Source organism: Phyllobates terribilis, unplaced genomic scaffold, assembly GCF_046119375.1.
Source record: "Phyllobates terribilis strain yellow unplaced genomic scaffold, ASM4611937v1 Scaffold_1049__1_contigs__length_452226, whole genome shotgun sequence".
In the NCBI taxonomy this organism is placed as follows: Eukaryota; Metazoa; Chordata; class Amphibia; order Anura; family Dendrobatidae; genus Phyllobates; species Phyllobates terribilis.
Window position 1 is genome coordinate 371,255 of NW_027363809.1, and position 12,915 is coordinate 384,169.

The 12,915-nt window shown below is 44.9% G+C and overlaps 6 non-coding genes across 6 annotated transcripts; all 6 read left to right on the forward strand.

Annotated features, from left to right (window-relative positions):
- The first annotated feature begins 236 nt into the window (after window positions 1–236).
- Window positions 237–427, forward strand: LOC141242615 (U2 spliceosomal RNA). Its single transcript, XR_012307016.1, has one exon. It is a non-coding gene; the product is annotated as a U2 spliceosomal RNA (small nuclear RNA).
- Window positions 428–1,542: 1,115 nt separating this feature from the next.
- LOC141242617 (U2 spliceosomal RNA) lies at window positions 1,543–1,733 on the forward strand. The gene has a single exon (XR_012307018.1). It is a non-coding gene; the product is annotated as a U2 spliceosomal RNA (small nuclear RNA).
- Window positions 1,734–2,848: 1,115 nt separating this feature from the next.
- Window positions 2,849–3,039, forward strand: LOC141242618 (U2 spliceosomal RNA). The gene has a single exon (XR_012307019.1). It is a non-coding gene; the product is annotated as a U2 spliceosomal RNA (small nuclear RNA).
- A 1,115-nt stretch (window positions 3,040–4,154) lies between these two features.
- LOC141242619 (U2 spliceosomal RNA) lies at window positions 4,155–4,345 on the forward strand. The gene has a single exon (XR_012307020.1). It is a non-coding gene; the product is annotated as a U2 spliceosomal RNA (small nuclear RNA).
- Window positions 4,346–10,517: 6,172 nt separating this feature from the next.
- Window positions 10,518–10,707, forward strand: LOC141242718 (U2 spliceosomal RNA). The gene has a single exon (XR_012307109.1). It is a non-coding gene; the product is annotated as a U2 spliceosomal RNA (small nuclear RNA).
- Window positions 10,708–11,822: 1,115 nt separating this feature from the next.
- LOC141242620 (U2 spliceosomal RNA) lies at window positions 11,823–12,013 on the forward strand. The gene has a single exon (XR_012307021.1). It is a non-coding gene; the product is annotated as a U2 spliceosomal RNA (small nuclear RNA).
- The last annotated feature ends 902 nt before the right edge of the window (window positions 12,014–12,915 follow it).

Below are 12,915 nucleotides of genomic sequence, written 5' to 3' on the forward strand. Positions count from 1 at the left end.
CCAACGGTGTTGAGGCGGGTGGGAACAGCAGGGGGTGAAGGTGCTGTGTTTAAAGAGGTGGAGTTATGCAGATCTAAAACGCGTGGATTGCAGCAGCAGCAAGCCGAAAAGTGCAGGCATGTAAGGGATCTAGAGGTTGACAACATGTCTTCTTAACGGGAGTCCAGGAGCTCATCTCCACAAATGGACTTTTCAGGATCCTTGGGTGGCTCCGTAGTTTGAAACCAATTCTGGTTATCGCTTCTCGGCCTTTTGGCTAAGATCAAGTGTAGTATCTGTTCTTATCAGTTTAATATCTGATACGTCCCCTATCTGGGGACCATATATTAAATGGATTTTTAGAACAGGGAGATGGAAAAAGAGCTTGCTCTGTCCACTCCACGCATTGACCTGGTATTGCAGTATCTCCAGGACCGGTGCACCCCTTCTTTAATGCAGTTTCTAAAATCAGAAAGAATTGAATTCAATGTTTTTTGTTCATTTTGCTTGTTTGTCGGATTTGGGGATGGACTCTTTGGCTTTGCTTTTCTTCTCCTCATTGGATTTTTCATGTTCAAAGTTGCAGAAGCCAGATTACAAGCTCATTTTGGTTCAACTTCAGCAACTGTGCATTGCATTGCCATGTAATGTGATGCAATGCTATCTTTCTAGCTCTCCCTTTTTACTTCCTTTTGGATAAACAGACATATTAGGCAAGCATTTTGGAGCTTTCACCTAAATAACTACAGGTGGTGAGATAAGCTGCACAATATAATTGACCTTTCAGTATATTGTTGCACACACACCATCTATTTAGCAAATGCCCTTGTTATCAACAGCAGCCTTTTAAACTCACCTGAGCTAACAGGTATGTGCGCTGGTTACTCTGCTGCGCTTAAAATTTCTTTTTTGGTTTGCTACAATGCCTTTTCTGAAACGTTGTCTCCTTCTGCTGGAACACTGACTTCTTTCATTTAATGCCTGCAGACTATAAAAGAGAACCCAACCCAAAAAGTTTGGTTGATTAGTCTGTGACATTCTGTTAAACTGTTGCTTATGGCGGTCTCTGTGAGCTTCTCAGCGACATTCAGCCAGCCAGGTATCCTGCCTGCAGTAGATGGAATGTGGCAATGGAACGCTGGCTGCGCGTGTCATAATAGGCTCTGAGCCTTTATATACCTGTGCACAGCAGCAGCCACCTTCAGTCTGCTGCTGGACAGCCAGCAGCAGCAGCAGCAGGAGAGGTATGTAATCAGGAGCCCTCCTGCTAAGGGTAGACAGCTGCTCGTTCCACCCCACCCCCCGCCTTAATTGGTTCTCCTCCCTTCCAACGGTGTTGAGGCGGGTGGGAACAGCAGGGGGTGAAGGTGCTGTGTTTAAAGAGGTGGAGTTATGCAGATCTAAAACGCGTGGATTGCAGCAGCAGCAAGCCGAAAAGTGCAGGCATGTAAGGGATCTAGAGGTTGACAACATGTCTTCTTAACGGGAGTCCAGGAGCTCATCTCCACAAATGGACTTTTCAGGATCCTTGGGTGGCTCCGTAGTTTGAAACCAATTCTGGTTATCGCTTCTCGGCCTTTTGGCTAAGATCAAGTGTAGTATCTGTTCTTATCAGTTTAATATCTGATACGTCCCCTATCTGGGGACCATATATTAAATGGATTTTTAGAACAGGGAGATGGAAAAAGAGCTTGCTCTGTCCACTCCACGCATTGACCTGGTATTGCAGTATCTCCAGGACCGGTGCACCCCTTCTTTAATGCAGTTTCTAAAATCAGAAAGAATTGAATTCAATGTTTTTTGTTCATTTTGCTTGTTTGTCGGATTTGGGGATGGACTCTTTGGCTTTGCTTTTCTTCTCCTCATTGGATTTTTCATGTTCAAAGTTGCAGAAGCCAGATTACAAGCTCATTTTGGTTCAACTTCAGCAACTGTGCATTGCATTGCCATGTAATGTGATGCAATGCTATCTTTCTAGCTCTCCCTTTTTACTTCCTTTTGGATAAACAGACATATTAGGCAAGCATTTTGGAGCTTTCACCTAAATAACTACAGGTGGTGAGATAAGCTGCACAATATAATTGACCTTTCAGTATATTGTTGCACACACACCATCTATTTAGCAAATGCCCTTGTTATCAACAGCAGCCTTTTAAACTCACCTGAGCTAACAGGTATGTGCGCTGGTTACTCTGCTGCGCTTAAAATTTCTTTTTTGGTTTGCTACAATGCCTTTTCTGAAACGTTGTCTCCTTCTGCTGGAACACTGACTTCTTTCATTTAATGCCTGCAGACTATAAAAGAGAACCCAACCCAAAAAGTTTGGTTGATTAGTCTGTGGCATTCTGTTAAACTGTTGCTTATGGCGGTCTCTGTGAGCTTCTCAGCGACTTTCAGCCAGCCAGGTATCCTGCCTGCAGTAGATGGAATGTGGCAATGGAACGCTGGCTGCGCGTGTCATAATAGGCTCTGAGCCTTTATATACCTGTGCACAGCAGCAGCCACCTTCAGTCTGCTGCTGGACAGCCAGCAGCAGCAGCAGCAGGAGAGGTATGTAATCAGGAGCCCTCCTGCTAAGGGTAGACAGCTGCTCGTTCCACCCCACCCCCCGCCTTAATTGGTTCTCCTCCCTTCCAACGGTGTTGAGGCGGGTGGGAACAGCAGGGGGTGAAGGTGCTGTGTTTAAAGAGGTGGAGTTATGCAGATCTAAAACGCGTGGATTGCAGCAGCAGCAAGCCGAAAAGTGCAGGCATGTAAGGGATCTAGAGGTTGACAACATGTCTTCTTAACGGGAGTCCAGGAGCTCATCTCCACAAATGGACTTTTCAGGATCCTTGGGTGGCTCCGTAGTTTGAAACCAATTCTGGTTATCGCTTCTCGGCCTTTTGGCTAAGATCAAGTGTAGTATCTGTTCTTATCAGTTTAATATCTGATACGTCCCCTATCTGGGGACCATATATTAAATGGATTTTTAGAACAGGGAGATGGAAAAAGAGCTTGCTCTGTCCACTCCACGCATTGACCTGGTATTGCAGTATCTCCAGGACCGGTGCACCCCTTCTTTAATGCAGTTTCTAAAATCAGAAAGAATTGAATTCAATGTTTTTTGTTCATTTTGCTTGTTTGTCGGATTTGGGGATGGACTCTTTGGCTTTGCTTTTCTTCTCCTCATTGGATTTTTCATGTTCAAAGTTGCAGAAGCCAGATTACAAGCTCATTTTGGTTCAACTTCAGCAACTGTGCATTGCATTGCCATGTAATGTGATGCAATGCTATCTTTCTAGCTCTCCCTTTTTACTTCCTTTTGGATAAACAGACATATTAGGCAAGCATTTTGGAGCTTTCACCTAAATAACTACAGGTGGTGAGATAAGCTGCACAATATAATTGACCTTTCAGTATATTGTTGCACACACACCATCTATTTAGCAAATGCCCTTGTTATCAACAGCAGCCTTTTAAACTCACCTGAGCTAACAGGTATGTTCGCTGGTTACTCTGCTGCGCTTAAAATTTCTTTTTTGGTTTGCTACAATGCCTTTTCTGAAACGTTGTCTCCTTCTGCTGGAACACTGACTTCTTTCATTTAATGCCTGCAGACTATAAAAGAGAACCCAACCCAAAAAGTTTGGTTGATTAGTCTGTGGCATTCTGTTAAACTGTTGCTTATGGCGGTCTCTGTGAGCTTCTCAGCGACATTCAGCCAGCCAGGTATCCTGCCTGCAGTAGATGGAATGTGGCAATGGAACGCTGGCTGCGCGTGTCATAATAGGCTCTGAGCCTTTATATACCTGTGCACAGCAGCAGCCACCTTCAGTCTGCTGCTGGACAGCCAGCAGCAGCAGCAGCAGGAGAGGTATGTAATCAGGAGCCCTCCTGCTAAGGGTAGACAGCTGCTCGTTCCACCCCACCCCCCGCCTTAATTGGTTCTCCTCCCTTCCAACGGTGTTGAGGCGGGTGGGAACAGCAGGGGGTGAAGGTGCTGTGTTTAAAGAGGTGGAGTTATGCAGATCTAAAACGCGTGGATTGCAGCAGCAGCAAGCCGAAAAGTGCAGGCATGTAAGGGATCTAGAGGTTGACAACATGTCTTCTTAACGGGAGTCCAGGAGCTCATCTCCACAAATGGACTTTTCAGGATCCTTGGGTGGCTCCGTAGTTTGAAACCAATTCTGGTTATCGCTTCTCGGCCTTTTGGCTAAGATCAAGTGTAGTATCTGTTCTTATCAGTTTAATATCTGATACGTCCCCTATCTGGGGACCATATATTAAATGGATTTTTAGAACAGGGAGATGGAAAAAGAGCTTGCTCTGTCCACTCCACGCATTGACCTGGTATTGCAGTATCTCCAGGACCGGTGCACCCCTTCTTTAATGCAGTTTCTAAAATCAGAAAGAATTGAATTCAATGTTTTTTGTTCATTTTGCTTGTTTGTCGGATTTGGGGATGGACTCTTTGGCTTTGCTTTTCTTCTCCTCATTGGATTTTTCATGTTCAAAGTTGCAGAAGCCAGATTACAAGCTCATTTTGGTTCAACTTCAGCAACTGTGCATTGCATTGCCATGTAATGTGATGCAATGCTATCTTTCTAGCTCTCCCTTTTTACTTCCTTTTGGATAAACAGACATATTAGGCAAGCATTTTGGAGCTTTCACCTAAATAACTACAGGTGGTGAGATAAGCTGCACAATATAATTGACCTTTCAGTATATTGTTGCACACACACCATCTATTTAGCAAATGCCCTTGTTATCAACAGCAGCCTTTTAAACTCACCTGAGCTAACAGGTATGTGCGCTGGTTACTCTGCTGCGCTTAAAATTTCTTTTTTGGTTTGCTACAATGCCTTTTCTGAAACGTTGTCTCCTTCTGCTGGAACACTGACTTCTTTCATTTAATGCCTGCAGACTATAAAAGAGAACCCAACCCAAAAAGTTTGGTTGATTAGTCTGTGGCATTCTGTTAAACTGTTGCTTATGGCGGTCTCTGTGAGCTTCTCAGCGACATTCAGCCAGCCAGGTATCCTGCCTGCAGTAGATGGAATGTGGCAATGGAACGCTGGCTGCGCGTGTCATAATAGGCTCTGAGCCTTTATATACCTGTGCACAGCAGCAGCCACCTTCAGTCTGCTGCTGGACAGCCAGCAGCAGCAGCAGCAGGAGAGGTATGTAATCAGGAGCCCTCCTGCTAAGGGTAGACAGCTGCTCGTTCCACCCCACCCCCTGCCTTAATTGGTTCTCCTCCCTTCCAACGGTGTTGAGGCGGGTGGGAACAGCAGGGGGTGAAGGTGCTGTGTTTAAAGAGGTGGAGTTATGCAGATCTAAAACGCGTGGATTGCAGCAGCAGCAAGCCGAAAAGTGCAGGCATGTAAGGGATCTAGAGGTTGACAACATGTCTTCTTAACGGGAGTCCAGGAGCTCATCTCCACAAATGGACTTTTCAGGATCCTTGGGTGGCTCCGTAGTTTGAAACCAATTCTGGTTATCGCTTCTCGGCCTTTTGGCACGATCTATCAGGTTTACCTGTGTGGTCTTGCCTGTGAGGTGCTCTTGGTACCCTTTCTCTCGGCCTGGGGGTATCGTTCCTCTTCGGAGGGACTTAACCCCCCTGCTGCTATTGGGAGGAAGGATTAGTCCGGGAGCAACGGGAAGGGATCCCATGAAGGCTTGCGCCTTTCAGAGAGAAGAGTCGGTACGTTCCTGAGTGAAGGATGCCGGCAACGCTCACATATTCATCGGGTGATGCCCGGATGCGGAACACCGTGAGGATTGAAGTTGGAGCAGGATCGAGGACGGAGAAGAACTTGGACTACATCTGCCATAGGATTCTGCTTGGAGTTCTGGAGTTTCGGCGGGAAGACATATTCTGCTTCCAGGACAATGAGTACAAGGGGACTTACACCATCACCTTCAAGAGCCAGGGATGCTGTCACCAACTCGTACAAAAGGTAAATGAGAAAAACTACTTAGATGAATTGGATGGACTAACCTTTTGTCTCTTGTATGCCTATGACGAGATCCCTATCGTGGTGCATTTCCCGAACCCCTTTGTGGAGGCTGCAGACATCTCGACCTACCTTATCCGTCATTGTGATGATCTGAGATACCTGGGCACTGTGAAGAACGCGGTAGGCTTCTGGTGCGGCAAGAGGAGGTACATGGCCCGTCTAAAGAGGGACCCAAGCGGAGTGGGAGGAATGCTACACCCTCCCTCAACATTTGTGATCGGTAAGAGCAGAGGCTACTTATTTTACCCTGGAATGCCGGTATGTTGCAGGAACTGTGGACAAATGGGTCATACCCAAACGTCCTGCACGGGCAGGAAAGTAGACCGCTGCAATAATTGCAGCTGTTACGGACATTTAATGAAGGACTGTCCCGCTGGGAGGAAATGCAATCTTTGTGGTGAGGCGGGGCACATGTTCCGAGGATGCCCCAACAGGACCAGGACCAGGACTTACGCAGAAGCTGCATCTTCTGCAGCTGAGCCGATGCGCCCGCCGGTCTTCACTGGCGGGCCGGCGTCGGAGGGCGGTTCGAAGGGCGAGAAGGCTGGGATGGAGCAGGGAGCCGGAGGCCCCACTGGGGCGGCCTCTGCATCGAAGTCCCTTAACGATGGGCGGACCTCGCATGGACCGGAGCGGAGGGGTCCTCCTTCTGGGAGGGTATCCTCCGTGTCGATGGTTCCCGATACCGATCCTGTTGGGCTGGAGGGTGGTGCCCCTGTGCGGTTGGCTACAGGGGACCACGCAGCGATGGCCTCAGGATCTTCCAGGGCGATTAGCCAGCCAGATGAGGGGGCTTTGCTTCTAGGTGACGAACATCAGGGAATCTGTGTTGGTGATCTTATCCTGATGGACCAGTCTCTCCCCCTGGAGGAGGTGGAGGAAGAGGAGGACTGCACCAGTGACCTAGTGGAGTCTGCCCCGAAAAAGAGACGGAATGTCGAAGCCCCAGCGTCTCCTGGAATGTGGCTGGGAACCGTGACCTACGAGGGGGCAACCGCCGGCTCACAGAATATCGAGTCATTTGGGTCCTCTAGCCCGGATGTCCTGGAGCAATTTGGCATACAGGGCTTTGAGTCAGGTGTCCTCATGGAAGATCCACCACCCTGACCTATGAATGCCCACATTAAGACTTGTCTCACTGAATGTGAGGTCATTAAAGAGCCCAGTTCGTAGGGCTGCTCTATTTAAGTACTTAGAAACCACTGACTTTGACATATGTTTATTACAGGAATGCGGGATACAACATGCACTAAATTATAATGACATCAAGACAGATTGGAGACTGGGGCCCTCCATCTGGTCTGGCTCCAATGACAACAAGTCAGCGGGGGTGGGCTTCCTCTGTCGTGGGAGAAATATTGCTATAAATACTGTCACAGAAATAGTACCAGGCAGAGTGGTTTTAGTGCATTTTAAATTTAATGGTTTTACCCTACGTGTAATGAATGTTTATGCTTCCCCTGATAAGCAAGAGAGAATTAATTTATTTGGGATATTGCCATTGTACTGTACTGGGTCATCTCCCCTGATCGTAGGGGGTGATTTTAATTGTCTTTGTGCTAGTGAACAACGAGCGGGGGGTGACCCTTTACGCAAATTGGATAAGTCATGTCATCTATTGAAAGATTTTATAACTGATTTTAAATTATGCGATGCGTGGAGGTCACTCCTGCCGACGGACCCTGGTTATACGTGGTCCGGAAGAGGGGTGTCCTCCAGGATCGATTTTATTTTCCTATCAGATGATTTTAACCCTGTAAAATGTGTTTTAACATCAAATATATTTTCTGACCATAAGGGCTTGGAGGTGCACCTAGAATACCGGGATGAACAGAGGGTCAACAGGGGCCTCTGGCGTCTAAGTACTTACCTGCTGGAGGACCCTCTGATTCGACAAGACTTTGGTAAAGCCTATCAAGCCTGGCGGCGACAAAAACCTTCTGATGCCCCTATGGTAACCTGGTGGGAAAATTTGAAAAAAAAAGTCAGAATGTTTTTTATAAAAGCAGGGAGACGTAAAGCTAGAGAGAAAAAAAGATGTTTTAGTGATCTTAACACCAAACTACAAACACTTTTTAAATTCAAAGAGCTAGGGGTGGAGGTGGGAGATGATATTGCTGGCCTAAAAACTGAAATTCAGAACTGCATAGACACAAAGGGGAAAGAGATTATTTTTAACTCTAGAGTGCAGCACTTGGAGGAGGGGGAGAAGTGCTCTCGCTTCTTCTTCAAAAAAGTCATGGATAAAAGAGAAGTGATCACAAATCTAGAGGGTGAAACATCTATGCAGGGAATGTTGAATGCTACTTTTAACTTTTATAAGCATCTTTTTAGTAAAAAGTGTATAGATGGGTCCTTTTTATCTGATGCTCTTAATGATCTCGATTTTAAGTTAAATTTTACAGACCAGGAGTTTTTAGAACGCGATATTGTTTTAGAGGAATTATTTTATGTTTTTAAAAGTTTCTCTAAGGGCAAAGCACCTGGGTGTGATGGACTACCTGTAGATTTTTATCTTACTTTTTGGGACATTTTAAAAGAGGACCTTTTTATGCTTTTTAAAGAAGTTTTTATTTGTGAACAGTTGCCATTTTCGTGGAGGAGAGGAGTGGTGTCTTTGATATATAAAAAAGGTGATCGCAGTGCTCTAGCGAATTGGAGACCCATAACTCTCCTAAACGTCGATTACAAGGTACTTGCTAAGGTGGTTGCAAACCGGCTCAGGAATGTCATTGCCAAACTAATCCAGCCTGAGCAGGTTTGTAGTGTACCAGGCAGAAGTATTTCAGAGGTTTTAAACGTATTAAGGGATGTAATTTGGTATTCCAGAGACCGGGGTCAAAATGTAGCTCTTTTAGCCCTAGATTTTGAAAAAGCTTTCGATAGAGTCTCTCATAGATTTCTTTTTAGAGTTTTAAAAAGAATGGGTATCCCTAATATGCTTTTAAATTGTATTAAGATTTTATATAAAAATTGTTTTAGTCAAATTTCTCTTAATGGCTTTTTAACAGATGGAGTTCCCCTTGAGTCCGGAGTGAAGCAGGGATGCCCCTTGTCGCCCATCCTGTTCATCTGTGCCATGGAGCCCCTGCTGAGCGCAATAAGGAAAGACAAAGTGATTAGAGGGGTTCCTGTTCCTGGCGGAGGTGGCAGTGATGTGAGAGTCTTTGGCTACATGGATGACGTGACGGTTGTGTGCGTGGACCCTGCTTCCCTCCGGAGGGCGGTGTTGCGCATTGAATTTTTTTCCCAGGCATCCGGGTTTAAACTTAATTTAAATAAATCTGAATGTCTGACTTTGGGATCCTGGGACACCGCCCAACTCCCGCAGCTCACTATAAAACGAGACAATGTAAAAATTCTTGGAGTTGTTTTTAACGAGGAGAATGTGGGAACTCAAAGCTGGGAGAATGTCATAGAAAAAATGTCAAAGAAAATATCATTTTGGGGTTTGAGGTCCCTAACAATGGAGGGGAAAATTTTAATTATAAAATCAGTGTTGTTACCCCTCATACTGTATATAGCTATGGTGTACCCCCCCTCTGATGTTTTAATTAAAAAAATGACTAGGATGATCTTTATGTTTTTATGGAACTCCAAAATGGAAAAATTAAGGCGAGAAATAATGAGGAAGAATAAAATGAACGGCGGAAGGGATGTCCCCGACTTACATATTTATTTGTATTTAAATTATTTCTGCTTTTGTTTCAAACATTTTAATGGTAATAGTGCGCTAAGTTATTTTTTAATATATACTTGTGGGATGATTTTTAAAAGATGGTTTAAGTTGTCGTTGAATTCCCCTGTTTTACTATGCCCCCCCAAACACCAAGCAATCTTAGAAAAGACTGTTCGATTTTATAGCCTTGGTGATTTTAAAATGGACATTTTTAAAGACCGCAAGAAGCTTTTATCTTTTCTGAGGAGGAATGAAGATGTGACCCCCATAGTAAATTTCTCAGAAGAGAGGTCGAAGCAAGTTTGGAAGAATGTCTTCGGAAAATTTTTAGCAAATGGACATAAGGACATCGCATGGATGGTGGTCCACCAGTGCCTCCCCACCAGAGAGTTTCAACACAGGAGAGGCCTGGTGGCCAGAGCCAAATGCCCCAGAGACTCATGTGTTAATGACGAAACCACCTTGCACCTTATGTGGAATTGCCCGTTTGCACAGGAACTTTGGCACAAAGTTGGGATTCTTTTAAAATGGACTTGCGGTTTAAGAGATTTTAACCATGAATATGTTTTATATGGCCTTTTTAAATGTCCGACCCCTCAACAGTATTGTATATGTTGGTGTATGATTAACTGTTTTAAAGACGCCCTTTGGAAGGCACGCAATATTTTACTTTTTAAACGTGATGCTATTTCTGTGAAGGATTGTCTTAAAATTGCTTTTAGTCAGATGTATATTTATTACTTGAGGGATGTCAAATGTATTGGGAGGAGGGATGCTAATCGTATATGGGGTTTTTATGGGTGGAATTCTGTGTTTTAATAATGTATTTGTGTTGCTGTTTTTGATTGTAAACCATCTTTTACGCACATAATAAAATATGTTGAAACCTGATCTGTTCTTATCAGTTTAATATCTGATACGTCCCCTATCTGGGGACCATATATTAAATGGATTTTTAGAACAGGGAGATGGAAAAAGAGCTTGCTCTGTCCACTCCACGCATTGACCTGGTATTGCAGTATCTCCAGGACCGGTGCACCCCTTCTTTAATGCAGTTTCTAAAATCAGAAAGAATTGAATTCAATGTTTTTTGTTCATTTTGCTTGTTTGTCGGATTTTGGGATGGACTCTTTGGCTTTGCTTTTCTTCTCCTCATTGGATTTTTCATGTTCAAAGTTGCAGAAGCCAGATTACAAGCTCATTTTGGTTCAACTTCAGCAACTGTGCATTGCATTGCCATGTAATGTGATGCAATGCTATCTTTCTAGCTCTCCCTTTTTACTTCCTTTTGGATAAACAGAAATATTAGGCAAGCATTTTGGAGCTTTCACCTAAATAACTACAGGTGGTGAGATAAGCTGCTCAATATAATTGACCTTTCAGTATATTGTTGCACACACACCATCTATTTAGCAAATGCCCTTGTTATCAACAGCAGCCTTTTAAACTCACCTGAGCTAACAGGTATGTGCGCTGGTTACTCTGCTGAGCTTAAAATTTCTTTTTTGGTTTGCTACAATGCCTTTTCTGAAACGTTGTCTCCTTCTGCTGGAACACTGACTTCTTTCATTTAATGCCTGCAGACTATAAAAGAGAACCCAACCCAAAAAGTTTGGTTGATTAGTCTGTGGCATTCTGTTAAACTGTTGCTTATGGCGGTCTCTGTGAGCTTCTCAGCGACATTCAGCCAGCCAGGTATCCTGCCTGCAGTAGATGGAATGTGGCAATGGAACGCTGGCTGCGCGTGTCATAATAGGCTCTGAGCCTTTATATACCTGTGCACAGCAGCAGCCACCTTCAGTCTGCTGCTGGACAGCCAGCAGCAGCAGCAGCAGGAGAGGTATGTAATCAGGAGCCCTCCTGCTAAGGGTAGACAGCTGCTCGTTCCACCCCACCCCCTGCCTTAATTGGTTCTCCTCCCTTCCAACGGTGTTGAGGCGGGTGGGAACAGCAGGGGGTGAAGGTGCTGTGTTTAAAGAGGTGGAGTTATGCAGATCTAAAACGCGTGGATTGCAGCAGCAGCAAGCCGAAAAGTGCAGGCATGTAAGGGATCTAGAGGTTGACAACATGTCTTCTTAACGGGAGTCCAGGAGCTCATCTCCACAAATGGACTTTTCAGGATCCTTGGGTGGCTCCGTAGTTTGAAACCAATTCTGGTTATCGCTTCTCGGCCTTTTGGCTAAGATCAAGTGTAGTATCTGTTCTTATCAGTTTAATATCTGATACGTCCCCTATCTGGGGACCATATATTAAATGGATTTTTAGAACAGGGAGATGGAAAAAGAGCTTGCTCTGTCCACTCCACGCATTGACCTGGTATTGCAGTATCTCCAGGACCGGTGCACCCCTTCTTTAATGCAGTTTCTAAAATCAGAAAGAATTGAATTCAATGTTTTTTGTTCATTTTGCTTGTTTGTCGGATTTTGGGATGGACTCTTTGGCTTTGCTTTTCTTCTCCTCATTGGATTTTTCATGTTCAAAGTTGCAGAAGCCAGATTACAAGCTCATTTTGGTTCAACTTCAGCAACTGTGCATTGCATTGCCATGTAATGTGATGCAATGCTATCTTTCTAGCTCTCCCTTTTTACTTCCTTTTGGATAAACAGACATATTAGGCAAGCATTTTGGAGCTTTCACCTAAATAACTACAGGTGGTGAGATAAGCTGCACAATATAATTGACCTTTCAGTATATTGTTGCACACACACCATCTATTTAGCAAATGCCCTTGTTATCAACAGCAGCCTTTTAAACTCACCTGAGCTAACAGGTATGTGCGCTGGTTACTCTGCTGCGCTTAAAATTTCTTTTTTGGTTTGCTACAATGCCTTTTCTGAAACGTTGTCTCCTTCTGCTGGAACACTGACTTCTTTCATTTAATGCCTGCAGACTATAAAAGAGAACCCAACCCAAAAAGTTTGGTTGATTAGTCTGTGGCATTCTGTTAAACTGTTGCTTATGGCGGTCTCTGTGAGCTTCTCAGCGACATTCAGCCAGCCAGGTATCCTGCCTGCAGTAGATGGAATGTGGCAATGGAACGCTGGCTGCGCGTGTCATAATAGGCTCTGAGCCTTTATATACCTGTGCACAGCAGCAGCCACCTTCAGTCTGCTGCTGGACAGCCAGCAGCAGCAGCAGCAGGAGAGGTATGTAATCAGGAGCCCTCCTGCTAAGGGTAGACAGCTGCTCGTTCCACCCCACCCCCCGCCTTAATTGGTTCTCCTCCCTTCCAACGGTGTTGAGGCGGGTGGG